Consider the following 18,716-nt stretch of genomic DNA (forward strand, 5'->3'; position numbering starts at 1 on the left):
GAAGAAGTCGAACAGCGGAACAACAGAAAACGGGGATAGAGTTCCGAGATGGCTGGACCCTTTCTTCAGAGCACTGTGAGCGTGGAATCGCGTTTCCCGTTCTTCTGGTCTACAGGCAGCAGCTCAGTTTACGGCAAACTCAGTGTCAACGGTGCTTCCTCTGGTTCTTTGTTGGGGCTGCTTTAACCTTCCTGACATCCAGGTATACCGGTCACCGAGCTTTCTTTTTTTTTAAGCACATACGGTTAGGAGAGGTTAATTAGCGCCTTAAGTGTCACCGGCCATTTTTTAGAATTTATTACGTAGTAATAGTATACGTAATTTACTAATACTGAATAAGACACCGAATAAAAATATGACAATGAATAAAGAAACTCCACAGGAATTAAAAAAAGCACATAAAGCACACTTACACTAAGGCGAGGCTATTAAACGCACTGAATACAGCTCAGAAAGAAACCAGCGACAAGCTTTCAGGTCACCAGCGGCAGTGCGCAACTTAAATCATCAAGCACTATGCATTGCCTTCCGTATGATCCGGCAGGCAAAAACTACGTAAAAGGGGCTACTTCTAATCACGGCACACATTCGTTCGTTGCATGCATGGCGAAGCCATGAGGTCGTGCCAACCTGTCGTAGGTGGTGGGTCTGTGGCAGCGGCAACGCCGGCTGTCCCAAGCGCCAGCAGCAGCAGCAGCAGCAGTGTCACCACAGTCAGCAAGGTCGGGTGGTGAGGCCGCCCTGTCCTCGGCGTCGCTGACGTCATGACCGATGATGTCGTCAAGTGGGGTCACGTTCCCCGCTCATGCCGCGTTGCTCGGTAGGTACTGCGGCCGTCCAGTTGCATCTGCACAAAGACACGAAAAGGTTGAAGTGGTGCGAGAGAGGACAAAATGAGTACGATAGCGATTCGACACCATCTGCCGTCAGTACAAAGCTCAACATGTAAGCCTGAATCACTGTCGCGTAGTTAGCTATATACAATGGGCCTCTTCGATTATCCGTCCCTGACAGTCCCCGACTGCCCGAGGCAGTGCCTTCAGCCAATGAGCGTTGCCTGTGCAGCTTCTCGGACAGTCCGGGACTATCAGAGACGGATAATCGAAAAGGCTCAATATTGCATACCACAGACCAAGCTGCTTCTATTATTATTATTTTTTTTTTCACTCAAGATGCGCTATTCCAGGAGTATTCCATGCCAATTTATGAAGGATATAAATGACTCAGCTCTTCTCAAAGCCAAGTTCATCCTTTTAGACAGCGAATGGCGGGCCGTATATATGGGCGGTCTGACGGTGTGACATGGAATGAATGTGGCGCAGGCTTCTCTTGCGCAGCGCCGGTCATTTGTGATGTTTCGCCCACACGCCTTGTAAATGAGCTGCAGATAGCAATATATTCCACGGACAACTATACAGCTTTCAGCGTTCGTCATCTGACTCATTTAAAATATGACGCTCAGTCGGAGCGAAGAAAGAAGCACGCAGGACATGGCAAGGACGGGGATGTACTACACCAGCGCTTCCTTGGCCTCTTTCGGTGGCCTCTTTCCCTATTTCCTCACGCAACAAACGACGTGCGTAGACTATATACCCTACCGGTTTAAACACTGTTCTACGCTTAATTTGTGTTCACGTATACGTTACGCACATGGGCGGACACGAGCAAATGCTTCAGTAAGGATAGTCGCCCGCTATCAAGGAACGGCAAAAATCCAGCACGGTGGTTACAACGGCTATTTGCCCGGCGTGCTGCTTCTTCATGTGCGCGCACGATTTACGTTCCCTGCTTGCCTCTTACATTTCTTCTCTAGTCACATCTTCCTTTTTAACGTTATAAGGGCCCCGTGTCGCAGAAAATCTGGCGTCGGCGTGGATGTCGGCGTCCGTGGCGGAGAAAATCATCCCAACCGCCCCGACGCCCGACCGCGCAGGCCTTCCGCGTGGCGCAAGGTGTTAATGAAGGAGAGAATCATCCCGAACCACCCCGACCGCGCAGGCCGCGCAGGCCCTCCGCGTGGCGCAACGTGTTAGTGAACAAGAATTGAATTTATCATAGTGAAATCCACCAGAAAAATGGTAAAGTACGACTTCACCACAACCTACAGACATGGCGGCGTCGGATTGTAATTTGACTGTTCGAGAAAACATAATTCTATTACGAGGAAACTCAAAGACAAACTCCTTTCCAGCATTTCTACCATACCAACAACGGCGGGCTCGGATAGGTTAGTTGCGAAATTCATATCCAGATGGCGCTCGCATCGTCGGCAGGTATATGAGAGGTATACATGATGAGAGGTATACAAATATGCTAGATAAAGAACATGTATAGTATACCTGATTAAATCAAGCAGGCTAGGTGACTATTTGTCGCCGCCCCGTTTCAAAGAGGATGCCAATAAATCATCATCATCATCATCGTCGGTAAAAACTGGGACTTCGCCTGCCTAATGCATTTTGGACACGCGCGCGCGTCGGGGCAATAGCAAACAATTAATAAAATAATAAAAAAAGGTGCTAGGGCCTTAACATTTTAATGTAAGACGACTTATATTGCCCCTGAAAAAACGCCTTCCCAGCAATGCAGTTCTGTTTAGAAGTGAAGCCGACTTTAAGGCGCCGTGTGTAAGCTTGGTCTTTGTAAGCTGGCTTTCCCACGCTCGGTGTTGCAGTGAAGCCTACTCAAAGAAAAATGCGATGCGAACGGGGCCTGATAACGCTATCGCGTTGCACCCTTAAAGGCGAAGCTTAAGCGTCCTCCAATGCTTTCTTCCTTCCATGCAAGAGGGAAGATAAAAGGGTAAGGAACATGATGTATTATTGCTCAAGAACCCGTCTTGTTCTCTCAATTTAATTCTCTGTGATTTTATTTTGTTTCGTGCCTGTTATTTGCGCTTTGAATATGTGGAATCCACAGCCTTTGAATATGTGGAATCCACAGAGAGAGAGAGAGGGAGAAGAGCAAATAGAAAGACAGCGAGGTTCATAAGAGGAACAGTATGGTGTCCTACTCTGCTCAGGGGCAAAGGGTTATGCAATGAATGAAAAGATAAACAAGTGGCAAGAGCGGAGGTACACCGCCGCACGGTGTTTCACAAAAGCGTACACGAAGTACGGCTGGTAGAAAAGCTACAGCACCTCATTTGGCGGTTCGAACCGGACGGATGCGAATCAGCAGCGGGGCACGTGGTGTCTCTATCACCACTGCATCGCGAGGCAGGCGGATGCAAACTGGGGGGGGGGGGGGAGTGGGCACAAAGTCGGCCTATAAATACCGCGGGGCCGGAAGGGCTGCATTCTCGCACCGCGAGCAACTGAAGATAGAAAGGACGGGGGCCAGCTGGTGACTCCATTAAGAGCACGCTCCGCCGGCAGCGCACTGCGCGCGCGAGGCGCCGCGCTTTGGTGTAAACGACGCACAACGGACTGCCGCCTGTAACGGACTATGAAACGAGGACATTCAGGGCCTGAACAAGGATGTAGCATTCATGGGTACGGCACGGATTACGAGAACGCAGGTTTTGTGCTTCATAATTGGGAAAGCCAATATATATACGCTGAAGCCAGAATGAAATGTTGGGCTAGTTGGCAAGTGCTTGAAATGTGGTTCTGGCGCAGCAAAACTAAGCGGTAAGAAGACGGGGTCGAAAGAGCGCTTTCTCTCCCTTCTTTCCGCTTAGGTCTGCTGCACCAGAGCCAGATTTCACGCTGAAGCCACGGCTTCAGCGTGAAAAAAAGAAAGCCATGAACTTTTTTTTTCGTTTACATGTAGAAGCATGGGAAGGTAAGCTACTCCAGAGCCGGCTATCCCAAGTTCCTTACTCAAGGAAAAATAAATATAGGCAAAGAACAAGAAAATATCAAAAAGTACGATATACACACAAACACAAGTGAGCACGAGGTCGCGGGATCGAATCCCGGCCGCGGCGGCCGCATTTCGATGGAGGCGAAATGCAAGAACGCCCGTGTGCTTACGTTGTAGTGCACGTTAAAGAAGCCCAGGTGGTCAAAATTAATCCGGAGCCCTCCACTACGGCGTGCCCCATAATTAGAACTGGTTTTGGCACGTAAAACCCCAGAAAAAAAGCTAACAAAGATTGTTTCGTCTGCGGGCGCCAGCACTGAAAGCACATTCCATGCAGTAACTTTCACTGCAGGATGGCCGCTCATTACACAAGAGTGAAGGAGTGAGTCCACACAAGTCTCCTCATATCCACATAAAGACAACACCACCGCGAGATCAACTCGTCAAACAAAGAACCACAGTGTAGAAGACAAAACAGTGATGTCATTTATAGGCAGTGCGTAGCCTCGACTAAAAAATCGCGAAGGCCACTTAGCGTACGCCTCGTCGATCTTCTGACTCTACAACTCCTCAACCCTGTTGTAATGTCCAACGTATGGTATATTGACACGCGTAAATGGCTTATCTTTTTCCGGTAACCATTCCTTACCATCTAACCACTGTCACAAAGGTATCGCTGGTGCTTATCGTCTCACACGCAATCTGATTAGACAAGATTCTTTCGATATAAAAAAAGCGGCGACAATATGCTACGCTGTGTTAATAATACCTTACAATTTATTTAAGCACAAGAAACTTAACGTATAGCCTATATGCGGGCCAGCTTTGTTTACTGCCCTGTAGAGCTGGAATGCATTGTTGACGCACACATCGAGTAGGTAAATAAGTAGTGAAGAAAACCACTCCTTGCCCATACAGTAACAATTTTGATACGCTGGAGCGAGTGTTCAGTTGTACACAGTTCAGCAAACGAACTAGTGAACAATTAATTGTGTACTAATGAAGTTATAACTCCGTTCACATTTCGTTTATTTAGTACAAATGTACTCTCTACAGAAATAAAGGTGAAGGAGTTGCTCTAATTTTCCCTGATGTGGAACTGTGCTCGGGCCATTACAGGGTTTAAAAAAAACTGCACTCATACAGTTACACCTCCAAAACACGGCAATAATTCTTGTCTCCCCGTTTCTGCAAACGAACAAAATAAGAATAAGTAACTATTCAGAACTCGAAGAAAATTTGGCAGCAGCGCTCTCGTGTGTAGTCTAAGATCAGCAACAAAACGTGTATACAGATTGAGGGATGGCGAGTGAGAAGAAACCAAGCGGAACGCTTAAAAAAAAAAAAGAGAGAACGCAGCTTTAACTATATATGAATGAAGAAAAGAGTCAAGGGATCGATCGTAACGCTCTCATTTTTTGGTTGGGCCATCAGAGGGATACCGAGCTCCGGCCGCCGCAGCGGCAGCACTTAAAGTCGCCGGGAGCGCGCGCAATCCCTTAAAGCTCGGGAGCCAAACGAGTCGTCGTGGCTGGCAAACGCGATCTAGAAGAAGACGCCACCCACGGATCCCTTCAAAGCCCTCAGCGGGCACGCGGGCTATGTACCGTATGAGCACGTATATAAGAACGACGCGACCACGAACATCACGACGTGGTATAAACGGCGAATATGGCACAGTCCAACATTTAAAAGAGATATAGGCGCGTTTATCATTACGATAATAACGAAACTTCACGCCGCTGAAAGCTAACTCAACGAGACGCATGGAAAACCAGGGCTGGGATAACGTAGCCATTTTATTACAATGCTATTCCTTTTTTAGTTTTGCCAATGGTCCGAGCGGCGCTCTCTCATGCGTTATAACCGGGATCTGCCGGTCGTGAACGGCGGACGATAAGAAAGGAATGTAATCTCTCGAAAGGAATTTGGAATCCGTATATTATACCGGCCCCGAAATGACGCACACGACCACTTAAAACAACTCGCCAGTGCTTGGACATACGTCAGACGCAGTGAATGTGATAGCGGTTATGGTGCATGCAAAGTCGTTCAGATACGAATTGGTCGCAGAGGCTGTTTGTGATTAATCAAGATAGCATCGACATCACTTTACTGGCTTCTCCATTAGGTTTTCGAACCTAATAGAGAAGTCAGCTGTCATGCGCCTCAGAAGCTCAGGACACATTATTCGAGTTGACTATCAGATACATGCAAGCGGCAGCAAGAACGGGCGCAGAAGAGTGACTTGGCGATGGCATATTGCAGAAATCTGTATGCTGCATGCCTAAGCCATCTTGTAGTTGATGCCCTTTCAGCAGTCCAGGCACACATGTGTTTTGCAAACTGAGGACATCGCCACGTCAGCACGTTTGAGAAACTCGCACAATTGATTAGCGAAATTCCTCTCAAACTCTGCTAAACTCCGCGCCTAACAAGTATGTCAGGTGTAGCAACGCGTCCCAGCTCAGCCTATGCTCCCTTTCTGACTTACGCGAAAGTCAGAAACGTTTCTGTTTCAGTGTATGACCATCGATTAAAACACTGACGCTAACTTCATACCACATTTATCGTAGAGAGCGAGCTGTGCCATAAACCAACGCTAAAGGAAAAAGTAAAACGCACGCCGACAGGGATGAACGTTATTCACTACGAAAGTGGATTCGTTCGAATGTTCGTACAGTATGTACGAATCGTAAGTTCCATTTCCAGCTCAGTGTTCCTGAAATTCTGCCGGACGAAGACAAGACTAATCCACTCGTATGCACCGGAACTACGCAGAAATTCCGCCGATGGGGGCGGATTGTAAGAGCGCCTGTACCGTGCTTTAGGTGCACTGCAGGTTAAACAACTCCAGGTCGTCGAAATTATTACTGTATAAGGTTTCCCCCCTTTTTTTACGTATTTAATAAACATATTTCTTGGCGTATTGCGTTTCAAAACAATACGGCATCGAAGTAGGAGCTACGTGAGGCATGATAGGACACTCAGGAATGCACTATAGACTGTGCTTGACAATGCAGAAGTGCCCACAGCACTGACATAGAGAACACTCGCAGCTCTTAGGAGAGTGTACAGACCATGTCAAAAGTATACGGGCCGCGCGACCTGAAAAAACGTCGAATTCCCGAGCGGTTTGTGACCGTAGACAGTAAAACCATACGACACCATGTTGTTCGCATACGCTAGCACAAGTTGGAGATTCGAACTGCAGACTGCGTGCCCGGACTGCAGAAATATTCATCCTTTTCTCAGATTCCACAGTCCTTAAACTTTTGGCGCCGACTGCACGTGCATTAGAACGATCGTGCTTTTGACGGAATTACACTAATTAGACAGCTTACATTTCAGCGCCACATTGTTTTGAAACGCAAAAATTCAGTGACGATTTAGCTAAATGCGAGAGGAAATGCTTTAGCATCAGGTCGCACCTCTTTGATGTACCGGATCCATGATTTAAACCGCGTGCACCACATTGCAAAGTGTTATTGAGGAGCTCACTCCACACACATCCTGCCTCTTCGAGGAGCGAAGTGATATATACCTCTACCACGTGACCAGCTTCCCACAGATAACATTTTTTTTACACTTTGACACTCATACTACTAACGCACTAGTATACACACATGACTCGTGCCTGAGGCTCGTGCTTAGAGCTCACGTATGCACTATTTTAGCGTATTTAAAATTGGAATATGTTGCAATCCGCCGAAGGTTAAGGCAGTGATTTAATGATCCACTACATGTTTCACGAGAATGACGACAAAAGTTGCGAACACAGGGGAATCTGCCTTCAAAGCAACACTAACGGTTCCACCACTGTCGAGGCACGCTAGAGAAAATGCCCTTGGTTCCCTGGCCCCGTGCACCCAAGACATCACAAGCGGAAAAATGAAATCAAACTGCAAACTTTCGATCAAACAATTATATGCCCGTAACTAGGGGCGCAGCCAGGGGGGAGTGGGAAGGGGGGGGGGGGGCGAGACAACGAGAAAGTGCCACCTCCCCCTTCTCAGAAATTTCCGTGCGCCATGGATACCTGGCATAAAACAACATGCGACAACAGCCGCCTGCCACGCCCCCTACCCCTGTCAAGTGTGCCCCCCCCCCCCCCCCCCCTATCACGCCTCCTGAAAAAAGTTCCCGACTACGTCGATCACTGCCTGTGACCCGTTACATAAGCGACGCGACCTGGGAGAGGATGACGTTAAGCTGCCCTTAAACGCGCCCTTCTGGCGTGGCGTTAGACGCGCGTCTTTTATTGCGATAGCAATTATATGGACACTTCAACCGGATTTCTGCCGTCGGCGTCGCCGTCGCCGTCGCCGTCGTCGTCGCCGTCGCCGTCGCCGTGAGGTTCCGTATAGATAAAATCTTCACCGCGCGCCGTATGCCCGAGCGCAAGCGTGCTGGGACGCACGCTATCACGGAGAGCGAACGCACTCAATCCCCCACGCGCAAGCAACGAAGCGGGAAGCCAGCGCCGGAGGGAGCGGGGGGGGGGGGCACTTCTACTGTGCCAACAACCGCGCTCGTCGCTCGGTCGCACGGTCTCTTATCTCCCCGGCGCGCAAGCAAGGAAGCGGGAAGCCAGCGCCGGAGGAAGCGGGGGGGGGGGGGGGGGGGCGCACTTTTCTTCTGCCAACAACCGCGCTCGTCGCTCGCCGCACCGTCTCTTATCTCCACACGGCTCTGACCTTTATGAGCCGTGCATTCGCGGCTCAGTTCCTGTTGAAGCGATAGACCGCACGTACCTTCGCCCGCAGCGGCGTATGCTTGCTGCCAGCGTTTTGACAGTCGTTGTCTGCAGTCATTCAGTGTGATCTCTTCATGTTTGTTTGTGCGCGCTCACACCACGCTTGTTCATTCAGTTAGTAATAGTCGGGTCACATTTTCCAACGCACGCTACACATGTAATGCTGCCCGGATCGGCAGTGCAGCGCTACAGGTGTGTCCCTTCGCACGCGCGCTGCCCACGGGAAGCGCTTCTCATCAACACCACCGTTTCACACGCGCCTTCTCGTGGTCATCGAGTCTCTCTTCATGTCGGTCTACTTACGGCGCAGCACACCTGCTTACTTAATCAGCTCATGTTTACTACAATTCATATTGTTACCAAAGCCGCTCACCCTACTTCGTATGACATTGCTGTGTTGCTATCGCATTCATTGCTTCGCCCTTAGGGCGAAACTGTGACATTTTTTTCCACAACCATTGCAGCGTCATCCCATAATTTCGCGGAAACGCCCACTGACGCATAAGCCGCGAGTTTGCGATATCTTCCAGAGCTGCATGGCTTCGGGATAAGGACCGGCGCACTGAAGAAACCAAGGAAACCCGTGCTTGATACACTTAATTGCTGCAAGGTTCCAAATATTGCGTGATCTGCCTACTTCCAGGCCGTAAATTAAAGAAGAGAAAGCGAGGTTGCGTAGCGTTCGCGGAAATGCGGTACCTAGCGGTAAGCGAGAGAACGGCGGCAAGGGCTTGATCCCATTCAGAGCCGCACGCGTTTACGGCGGCGCAGCCCTCGATCGGCCGCGCGGTGGCTTCCAGTGTGTCCAAAATCAAAGCCAAGTCAAGCCAAAAACGCGCCGAATCGTTTTATGCCGTATACGGCCGGAGCGGGAATGTCAAAACGAAAACGAACGCCCGAGCGTAAATAAGAAAGAATAGGTAAGGTATAAAAGAAGGAACAGGAGCTGTGCGCCTGGTCTGCCCTTCTGGCCGACTTGCCGGCACGGCGACTCAGAGACGAGCGCACTGCTGCGCTATCATTGACGAAATGTGTATCTTGCACGCTGCAGACGTTGCAAGAGACTAGAGTGGGTCCTGCTGTACGCGAGATGGCTAGCCTCGTGCCTCTCTCGAATTCTTCGCTTTTCCCTTTTTTTTTTTCTTTCTGGACAGCGATGTTCGCAGAGAGCGGTGACGTGGAAAATCCGAGGACCGAAGCTCAGAAGAGTCGCACAGTAAAGAAAGAAAAGAAATGATGCAAACTAGGGATAAAGATCATAATGCGTAAGGAGCAACTTCAGGACGAGCAACTGGGTTCGTGCCAAATTTTCAAAGCATAGGAAAACGCAGTTTGAAAGCGAAAGGAGAGCGTAAAATTGAAGCACGAGTCAGCATTCGCGGAATGTGAAAGATATGCGGATGAGTAATTAGATGGTACAGTAAAAGTGCACTGAGAAAGGAAAAATGGAAACGTACTTCTAAGCCTCGCTGTGTTTCCATATACTGATAGAAAGGACAAGAAAAGAAAGAACGAAATCGGAAAAGCAAAATACGAAAACGCGCTAAGATATAAGCTGACGGGGCGGGCAGAAGTTTGCTGAGGAGACATGAAGATGTCGCTCGCTTCCATGAAGTTATTTTGCCTAATTCCTAGAAGAGCGCGTTTAGAGATTGCAATACAGAGCGTGCTGTATGACGAAAGTATTCAAACGCGTCTCTGCGCGTCAGCAAAGCAAGAAATAAAAGAGAAGAGAGAGAAGATAGAGAGAATTAAGCAGCAAGCAAGACGACACGGTCGTAGGGGGTTGAAAAATGAGCCTTGCGTTCAAGTTAAGTTTAGTCGGCAAGGAGCTTTCAAATGGGTCATGTCGTAAACTGCAGAAAAAAAAAAGATTGCGAAAAAAGGCAAGAACGTTGTTTACTTACTTTTTCGCGAGTGATGCCATACAAACAGGCGCTGTCATTTAGCTAGGAGGAGCTTAAGATGTTTATGTCTGCCCTAAAGAAAACAGGGCTTCGCATATGGAATGCGGCAGTTTGCTTAACCGCTGCATGGGGCGCGGTGATGCAAGGTAAGCAAAATACGCGCTGCGCTTTCACTTCAGCGATGGTTCTTTTGAACAATACACTTGCAGCGAACAGCGAAAAGCAGCTGCTGCAATGCACGGGTAGTGTCGAAATCGTCCACACACACACGCAATAAAATTATTTCTACTACTTCTTGTCACAAACGCATAGCGTGAGCTTATTTATTGCTTTATTGCCCTTCCGGTACTGCAAGTACATATATCAATCATATAGGAGAGCAGGGGTTTCTGTACGTCAGAAACGACGCAATACGTGGTAGCATCACCTCGTGACCTAATGAACTGTTTACTATTTAAATTGAATTAAACAAAACGAAGCTTGGCCCCTATTTCCTCTTATAACAACGGATACTTTTCCCGCAAAATTAGAGGGTAATGATATTGTTACGTCTAAGAAAGGCGTTTGTTGAGATGTCACGTGTAATGGCAGTCGCGACGCTCCTGATCAGCTGAGTGCCTATCGAGATAGCCAGCCGAACGCCGCCGTCGATCCTCCTCTCCAGCCATCCTGCGTGTCCCACTTCTTGTTCGGGTGTAAACCCAATATGCACATAAGATTGTCACGTTTCGCTCCGCGCAGCCGAAGTCCGTTAGGCAAGTCAAACGGGCTCTCGGGAAATAAAGGGCTTTGAAACAGGGACACGTGTAACTTCCGTCTTGGCCACGGAGTCTTGGCAGACCGTCGGCTATTTGAAGTAAGACGTGTTAGGCCAGTTCGCTTATGGGATCGGTAATAACATAGAGTCGAACATAGTTAGCCAGCAGTTTTTCACTTGATACATGCTTTCTCGTTATTGTCCACAGCCACACTAAGTCACGCAGGGTCACATAATGCCCATAAGAAGGTCGCAATTTAGCTTCGGAACAATAATATAGCATCTCAAACTCGTTTAGTATTAATCTTCAGTGCCCCTTTAATAATGAAACTGTAAGCTTCAATCCCGCCCTACCGCGAAGAGACCGCCGACAAAGAATACGTACTAACGATCCAGATGCTAGGAAATAATGGCAGGGGGGCATTGTTTATTTTCCTGCATGAGTTTTGTGCGCATATATAACCTACGCTGCTGTCGGTACATCCTGCGCGACCTATATATATGTATATATACTGATTTTTGCTATTGGTATGTCAGACAGATTCCTGCGAGGTGAACGACGAACGCCAGACGCTATATTCGCTGCGGCGTACGTGTCTAACATAGGTTCCACGTAGTATATAAGAATTTCTACGGAGCCTTAACTGTTTAGAAGCGCTGAACCTGTCAAAAGTTCAGTTTGAGCTTTTGACAGATTGAGCTCGCCTTAGCAATAAACTAACTAGCTCAATTTCATGTACTGTCTGTTCTGCCACCGTCTCTGGTCTAATTTCCCAAATAACCAAGCGGGTTTCCTTAACGCTCTGCCATTGCAGTATACGCGGCTGACTTAGTACACTCGTCCGTGGCCGACCTGGTGCACTTGACGGCGAGATCCGTGGGTAAACTAAAACGAACTCATTATAGCGAAGTATGCGCGTTTCTATATGCTTATCACACCGTTCATTTTTCGGACTGAAAATGAATAAAGGCGAGTGGAACACTGGCGGAACAACTTGTGGCACGCCAAGCGTTACAAGATCGGCGAACGTCAGAGCGCGACCACGCAGGTCCGGTGTGTACATATAAGCAGACGCCCGTGCGGTACACTTTACCGACTTTACAGAATAGTCGGTCACTCTCTTTCCATGAGTGATGAGGACGAATGCTGCGAGTGCAATGCTCCCGGAAGGCAGGGGAGAGATAACGTAACGATTATATTCCAATTATTTTCCTTTCCAAGTTCCGGCAGAAGTTCGATCGCCTACGTTATCACCAGTATTGGCCGGTTGTGAGCGGTGGATGACAAAAAAAGAGAGAAAAAAAAGGGGGGGGGGGAAAGAATGAAATCAAGCGAGATAGATCGCTACATTATACAGGCCCAGATCATGCAGCGAGCAAATAATACACCCGAAAACGTAAGTTAGTCGAGGAGGAGGAGGAATAAACTTTACGGAAATGAGCTGACGGTCGACACTTCTCATTTTTAATGAACAGAGTACGAAGGCTCCGAGGTTCTGGAAAAAAAAATGTGGTTGATCCCTCTTATATAGGAATCGGTATAGAACACGAAAGTGAAACGTGTCTTCACAGAAGTAGTGTAATGTTTATTGCACATTGATATATAATGTCTATTGGTGTTTTGTGGCTAAAGCGCCCTTAGGCGTTGATGCACCCACGCTGACGCCTGGTGGCACGTCTCCTCCATCACGACTACCAACGTCGATGACCATGAGCAACCGTCGTGCATATGGAAGCTGCACTACGCTGCACACGCTAGCACAACGCGAAAGACGAAGCACGTAACTGACACACTAATACAACGCGCAAGACAAAGCACGTAACTGAATCGTCACCGAGTCAAATCAGCGCGTACAGCGCGTCGTAATTGCAGCCTCCGCGATCAACTTCAGAAACATTTTCAGAGCTAATTGCGGAGGCCACGCTCCGCTGTGCTGAGTACGGTGAACGCCACCTGGCGTTGGTAGTGCTTCTTGATGCCAGCGTCCCTTCGAATGCTGGCATCGAGGCGTCGTAGTGCTGAGACCACCGAAGCGTTCACTGTCGGTGCGCGTTAGTGTCATAATGCAGTACTTCTCTTTTCTGCTCGTAGGCGGCGGCACCGCCCCGAGCAAGAGCGCGGGTACACGGAGGAGTGTTAGATATATAAGGCGCGTCTGTGTAGCTCTCTGCAAATGCGTTTGTGGCGCAATGGGTTAAACGCTCGGCGACCTATCGTCGCGGACCGAGAGGTCGTGGGTTCGATTTCCAGATTTTGCATGTTTGTGGAACTTTTTCTTCTGGTTTCTTTCTTTGTATTATGTTCGTGTACATTGTAAGCTGACGTATTTCCGTGACGGAAATACGTCAGTGAAGTCTTGGTGGACCCCGGCATAAAACACTTCCGTGTTAAAAAAAATGGCATGGATCAACACGACAGTCCCCTGTGAAGCTTATGGGCTTTGATGTCGAAATATGGTCGAGAAGAACCAAACTGAGGCCATCTGAAACCAGTTATTAAGCGGCGACGGCAGATTATCCACCACTGTATGTCTTTTTTTTTTAAATAAACGACAGGAATAATAAAAAAAAAACCTCAAGCGCTCAAAACGAACAGAAGCTAATGACACTCTGATATAAAGAAAACTGAATGAATAGGGCGTTCCTTTAGCTGCTCGTCACTTGAGAAAAAGAAAGAAAGATGTAAGAGAGGGAGAGAAAAACGAAAGAGAGAGAGAGAAAAAAAAAGATAACTGCACAAGTGGCCTCAAAACGCACTTCTGTCAACGGGTTTGGAGAGGCTATCCGGGCATGAACTGTTAAACAGGGGCGCAAGACCTGAAATCGAAAATCAAAAAGGACAAAATGCGCACAGAGCACCGCTAATATGGCAGCGGGACGTCGAAAGACCAACGAAGACACGTAAAGAAAGTGCGCAGGAACACACAGATCCAACGTGGCCCAGTGATGTCTCGAGGCGGGGTGATACAGTTTAGAAACGAGAATATACACGTATGCGGCCCTGAACGAAGATGTGGGGTGATAGAAAAGAGGCATACATACATAAAGAAAAGACACATTGAAACGGCACGAGGGGAAATAAAAGGAAAACGAAACAATGGACAAGCCGGGAAATGGCGCAAGCGAAAACGAGTTTGAATGAGCCACGGTCTGGCGAGCAATTACTGCAGCGACAGAAGAAGAAGCCTTCGAAACGCGCGCTTCTGAAAGAGACATTGATGACGTCTCGTGACGGGAGAGGAAGGAAGCGATGGCACCGGACTCTCTGCCATTGTACAGCGGCGCGCCAACGGGTCTCTGTTTTGGAATCAATGAAAGAGAACGGCAGGCCACGCGTGGCGCTGCTTTCGTGAAAAAAAAAATATAAAATAAAGATACGCCGAGATATACGGATAGGAACAAAGGGGGAAGAGCTGAGGGAGAAGTGTGTAGGCGGATAAAAGAAGATATTTACTAACTTGTTGTTGCCTATAGCGATAAAAATGAAAAGAACCGTAAAGTGAGGAATGCAACTAAGAAAACTGGTTAAGAACCTTTGCTTCCTCTGTCTTCGTTGTATTTCTTTTAGAAGGATTTCGCGATTGAACCCGAGAGCGAAACGTGAACAATCGAAGGAGGAAAGAGATACTTGGCTGTGATTATTGAAGAAAGGTGGATCGGGCAAGGAGTAACGGGACGAAGGATGATGACGAATGTGTACCCGGAGGAAGCAATGGCCAAAGAAAGGAGCGCCACTGTGGTGAAATAGAACGCGGAAATAGGCGGCGGAATCGTGTGACATCGCACGAGGCTATCAACCGGAGCGTGATGAAAATCAAGAAGGCCTTGAAGGATGCTTGCGCTCGTCTATCAGACGTTAGGAACAACAAAACAAAAACGAGGCAACAAAGCCCGATCGAAGATGATACTTTCTTCTTCAACTTAAACAGGAGGGGTGGGAGGAAAAGGTGGAGATATCATTTTTTTTCGAGCGGCCAGTGCAAAAGGGCTCAAAAAGGAAATCGATACAGGTTCTATACGGAAAGGACGCTATCAAGGTTCCAGTCATCTATTCTAGCGCGTTATTAATTGTTATTGTTTTGAAATGTTCGAATATGCGAGAAGAGATGACCCCCGATACTTGCGCAAAAGGAAAGAAGAATGAATAGGCCCGTCACACGTCGGGTGAACGAATGAATGAGTAGGAATGAATGAACCGCAGCAGACGTTGGCCGAAAATTGAGAGTTCGTGTCGCTAATACCACGCAGCGTTATGAAAGCTACAGCAGGCGTTAGGTGACCAAGAGAAGGATTAGCAACGGTAATCGCGCGTTGAATGACTCGCCTGGCCTACCTTTACCCTGACCAAACGTAACATTCAGAGGCAAGTAACCGGCTAGTCATGGATCGTTGTAAAGCACGAATATTGTCGTGATTGTTGCCCCTGGTGGAGTCATGCCCGCAGTACCTTTCACAATGCTGTACGCGCCTTTAGTGCGAGACACAGGCGCAAGCGAGATCTCGGCGAGGACACGTATTGTTTGCTTTCTCCAGTTCTTTCTTCAGTACGAAAAGCGAATATCGAGGACTACGTGACGTGCACGATCTTGAATGCGCAGAAAGGAGATATATTGGAGAAGCTAGGGGAGGGGCGTGGAAGGGGTAGATTGGCTGAGAAAAAGCAAAAGCTAGCAAAAAGAAAAAAAGAAAAAAAGAAACTTTCCACTCCTGGCCTTTTAAAATCGCGCTATTTCGACCGCGCGTGGCCACCGCGAGGCGGGGCACGGCCTTAGCCCTAAGTGACGAGGGAGGAGATAATTTACGGCTATAAACCTCACTGCACAACGAAGAGAGAAAGATGTAATGAACGGCGAACGGAGGGAATAAGGAAGATTGGCCCACGTTGAAGCCCCCCCCCCCCCCCCCCCTCCACACACACAGACACACACACGCACAAAGCAAATGCACAATCTCCCATTGTAGCGCGCACACCCCTTCTCCTCGCTCATCCACGGTGTCTCACTTTAAGCGCCGCCCTTTCGGCTCTGCTCGTTTTCATTGTTCGTCCCGATTCATCCCGCACAGCGTGGGGGAGGAAGGGATGCGGAGGAAGGAGTCACGTTGGGAGAGGAGGCGGCGAGTGCTCTTGAGCGCTCGGGTTCGGGGCACCGCACCGATCGTTGAACAGATAAAAAGTCTTCTCTCCGCGGGCATTGTAGTAATCTGGCAGCGCGCGTCGCCGGCATCGGACTCTACGCACCCTCTCCTCTGTCTTCCCTTTCCTCTCTCTCTCTAATTCGCCCATCACTCTTCCTGTTGCTCTTTAAAATTCATTCGCTTTTCCCTGTGTACACTGAGGAGCGTGGAGGAAATGTAGGAAGAGGAGGAGGAAGAGAAAAAGGAGTAGCTGACGGAGGCCGCGAGGGTTAAGGAGTTGTCTCTCCCGTTCACGGCGGCTACCGCGAAGAGGCCCCCTGCGGGGTACGCCGCCACGTCCACGTACTGTACGTACGGGTCACTCTTGAATTGTCGGCGCTGTCTGTTGACCCGCGCCTTGCGTCGTCCTTCGTGGAGTTCATGACTCATGTGCTTTGGTATGGGGTTCGCCGTGATCTTGCTTCTGACCTCGGGCGGGAGTGATCGTTGCCCATCGAGGGCACGAAGCTCCGTGGCCGTGCCGGTCCGGTGGAGGATGGCTCTGCCCGCCGCCGTGTTCTGTAGTCTGGCTTTTTGCGAAGCCATAACCGCGTCCGACAGCTCAGCGAAGGTGTTGTGGATGCCGAGAGCCGCTAACCTCTCGTTTGAGGTGGTAACAGGGAGACCCAGGGCCGTTTTGTACGCGCCTCTGATGATGGCATCGACTTGTTCTTGGTCGCGTTTGTTTAGCGAGTCGTAGTGATACGGCATGCTAAACGTTACTCTGCTGATCACCAGAGCCTGGACGAGGCGGAGCGTGTCCTCTTCTCGCATGCCCTTGCGGCTTCTTGTTATTCGTTTGATAATCCGCGAGATCTGGTTGGTGGTGGACCTTAGGGTTTGGATGGTGTGGGATGCTTTCAAGTTGCTCTGAATCCAAAAACCCAGAATCCTAGTCTTTTTGCTTTCCGTGATCTTGTGGTCCTCTAGATAGAGTTCGATAGGGCCGGGTGACTTATAGATTCCTCCTCCGTGCACCCGTATCACCTCGGACTTCTCGGGCGCGCAACGCATCCCGCTCGCTGCCGCAAATCTCTCCACGGCCGTCGCGGCCTCCTGAAGGGTCGCCTCCTTTTGCGCGAGGGAGCCCTTGGTGGCCCAGAGCGTGATGTCGTCCGCGTATAGGGCGTAACCGAGGTCCGGGATCTTCCGCAGCTCTTTGGTCAGCGCTAGCATCGCGATGTTGAAGAGAATCGGGGAGACTATCGCCCCTTGCGGCGTTCCTTTGTTCGGCACGTCGATCGTATCCGATCGAGTCTGGCCTATTCCGATGGTTGCCGTCCGGCCCGTCAGGAACGATTTGACGTAATTAAAGATGCGCTCTCCGCAGCTGATGTCGTTCAGTCCCTTGAGAATGGCCTCGTGAGAGATGTTATCGAAGGCCCCTTTCAGGTCGAGTGCGAGCAGGAGGTGTTCTCCTCCCTTCGGGATGCCCTTGAGAACTTCTTCCTTCAGGATTAGGAAAGCATCTTGCGCAGAAAGTCCCGGCCTGAAGCCAAGCATGGTGTGCGGGAAGAGGTCACCGTCCTCTATGTAGTGTTGGAGGCGAGCTCCGATGACCCTCTCGTACAGCTTGCCGAGGCACGAAGTCAGCGAGATGGGACGTAGGGCGTCGATCGCGGGCTTCTTGCCTGGCTTGGGAATGGTCACGACTTCCGCGTGTTTCCACTCGTTCGGTACGTGGCCCTTGCTCCAGAGTTCCTCGTTTAGGTATTCGGTCAAGTCCAGGATGTGCTTCGGGCTCAGGTTTCTAATCATGGCATTGGTGATTTTGTCAGCCCCGGGAGCAGTGTTGCGCTGTGAGGCTCGTGCCGCGGCATACACCTCTTCCTCCGTGATCGGAGCGTCCAGTTCTGGTCTTGGTTCCCCTTCGTATTTTAGGAGGCAGGGTCGTATGGGGTCGCTACCCAGGTATCTGGTTTTTAGGGTGTCAATCAGATCCTGGTCATTCCCGGGGAATTTGTGAGCAATTTCTTGAAGTGTCCGACTGGTTGTCGATTTGGCCTTGTCGGGCTCGATCAGGCAACGCAGGATGGCCCACGTCTTCGCCGTACTCAGGGTACCTTTGAGCGAGGTGCAAAACTGGACCCAATTTTGCTGCGTCAGCTCGGTCGCGTAATCTCTGGCTTCTTCTGTTATGGAGAAAGCGTTCTGGAATCGCATCGCACGTGCGGTGCGGCTGTCCCGTTATCTTCACGTCTGGAGTATACAGGATGCGAATGCGGCTTGGTGACTCCAGCAGAGCTGTTGGTCAGCTGGAATGGTACCTCATTCATCATCGATTTGTATTAACGTCCCAAACCTGTGCTGAGGC

General features: G+C 49.4%; 2 protein-coding genes across 3 annotated transcripts in view; both read right to left on the reverse strand.

Annotated features, from left to right (window-relative positions):
* Positions 1–18,716, reverse strand: part of LOC119449588 (uncharacterized) — a 378,080-nt gene that overhangs the window by 132,547 nt on the left and 226,817 nt on the right.
* The window catches only part of LOC119449589 (uncharacterized), a 137,638-nt gene that overhangs the window by 12,281 nt on the left and 106,641 nt on the right, over positions 1–18,716 (reverse strand). For both annotated transcript variants that reach the window (XM_037712796.2, XM_049665324.1), the window contains one exon: positions 631–847. The gene's annotated coding sequence lies outside the window, so the exon portion shown is untranslated. The remainder of the gene's footprint in view (positions 1–630; positions 848–18,716) is intronic.

This window comes from Dermacentor silvarum, chromosome 4, assembly GCF_013339745.2.
Source record: "Dermacentor silvarum isolate Dsil-2018 chromosome 4, BIME_Dsil_1.4, whole genome shotgun sequence".
Lineage (NCBI taxonomy): Eukaryota > Metazoa > Arthropoda > Arachnida > Ixodida > Ixodidae > Dermacentor > Dermacentor silvarum.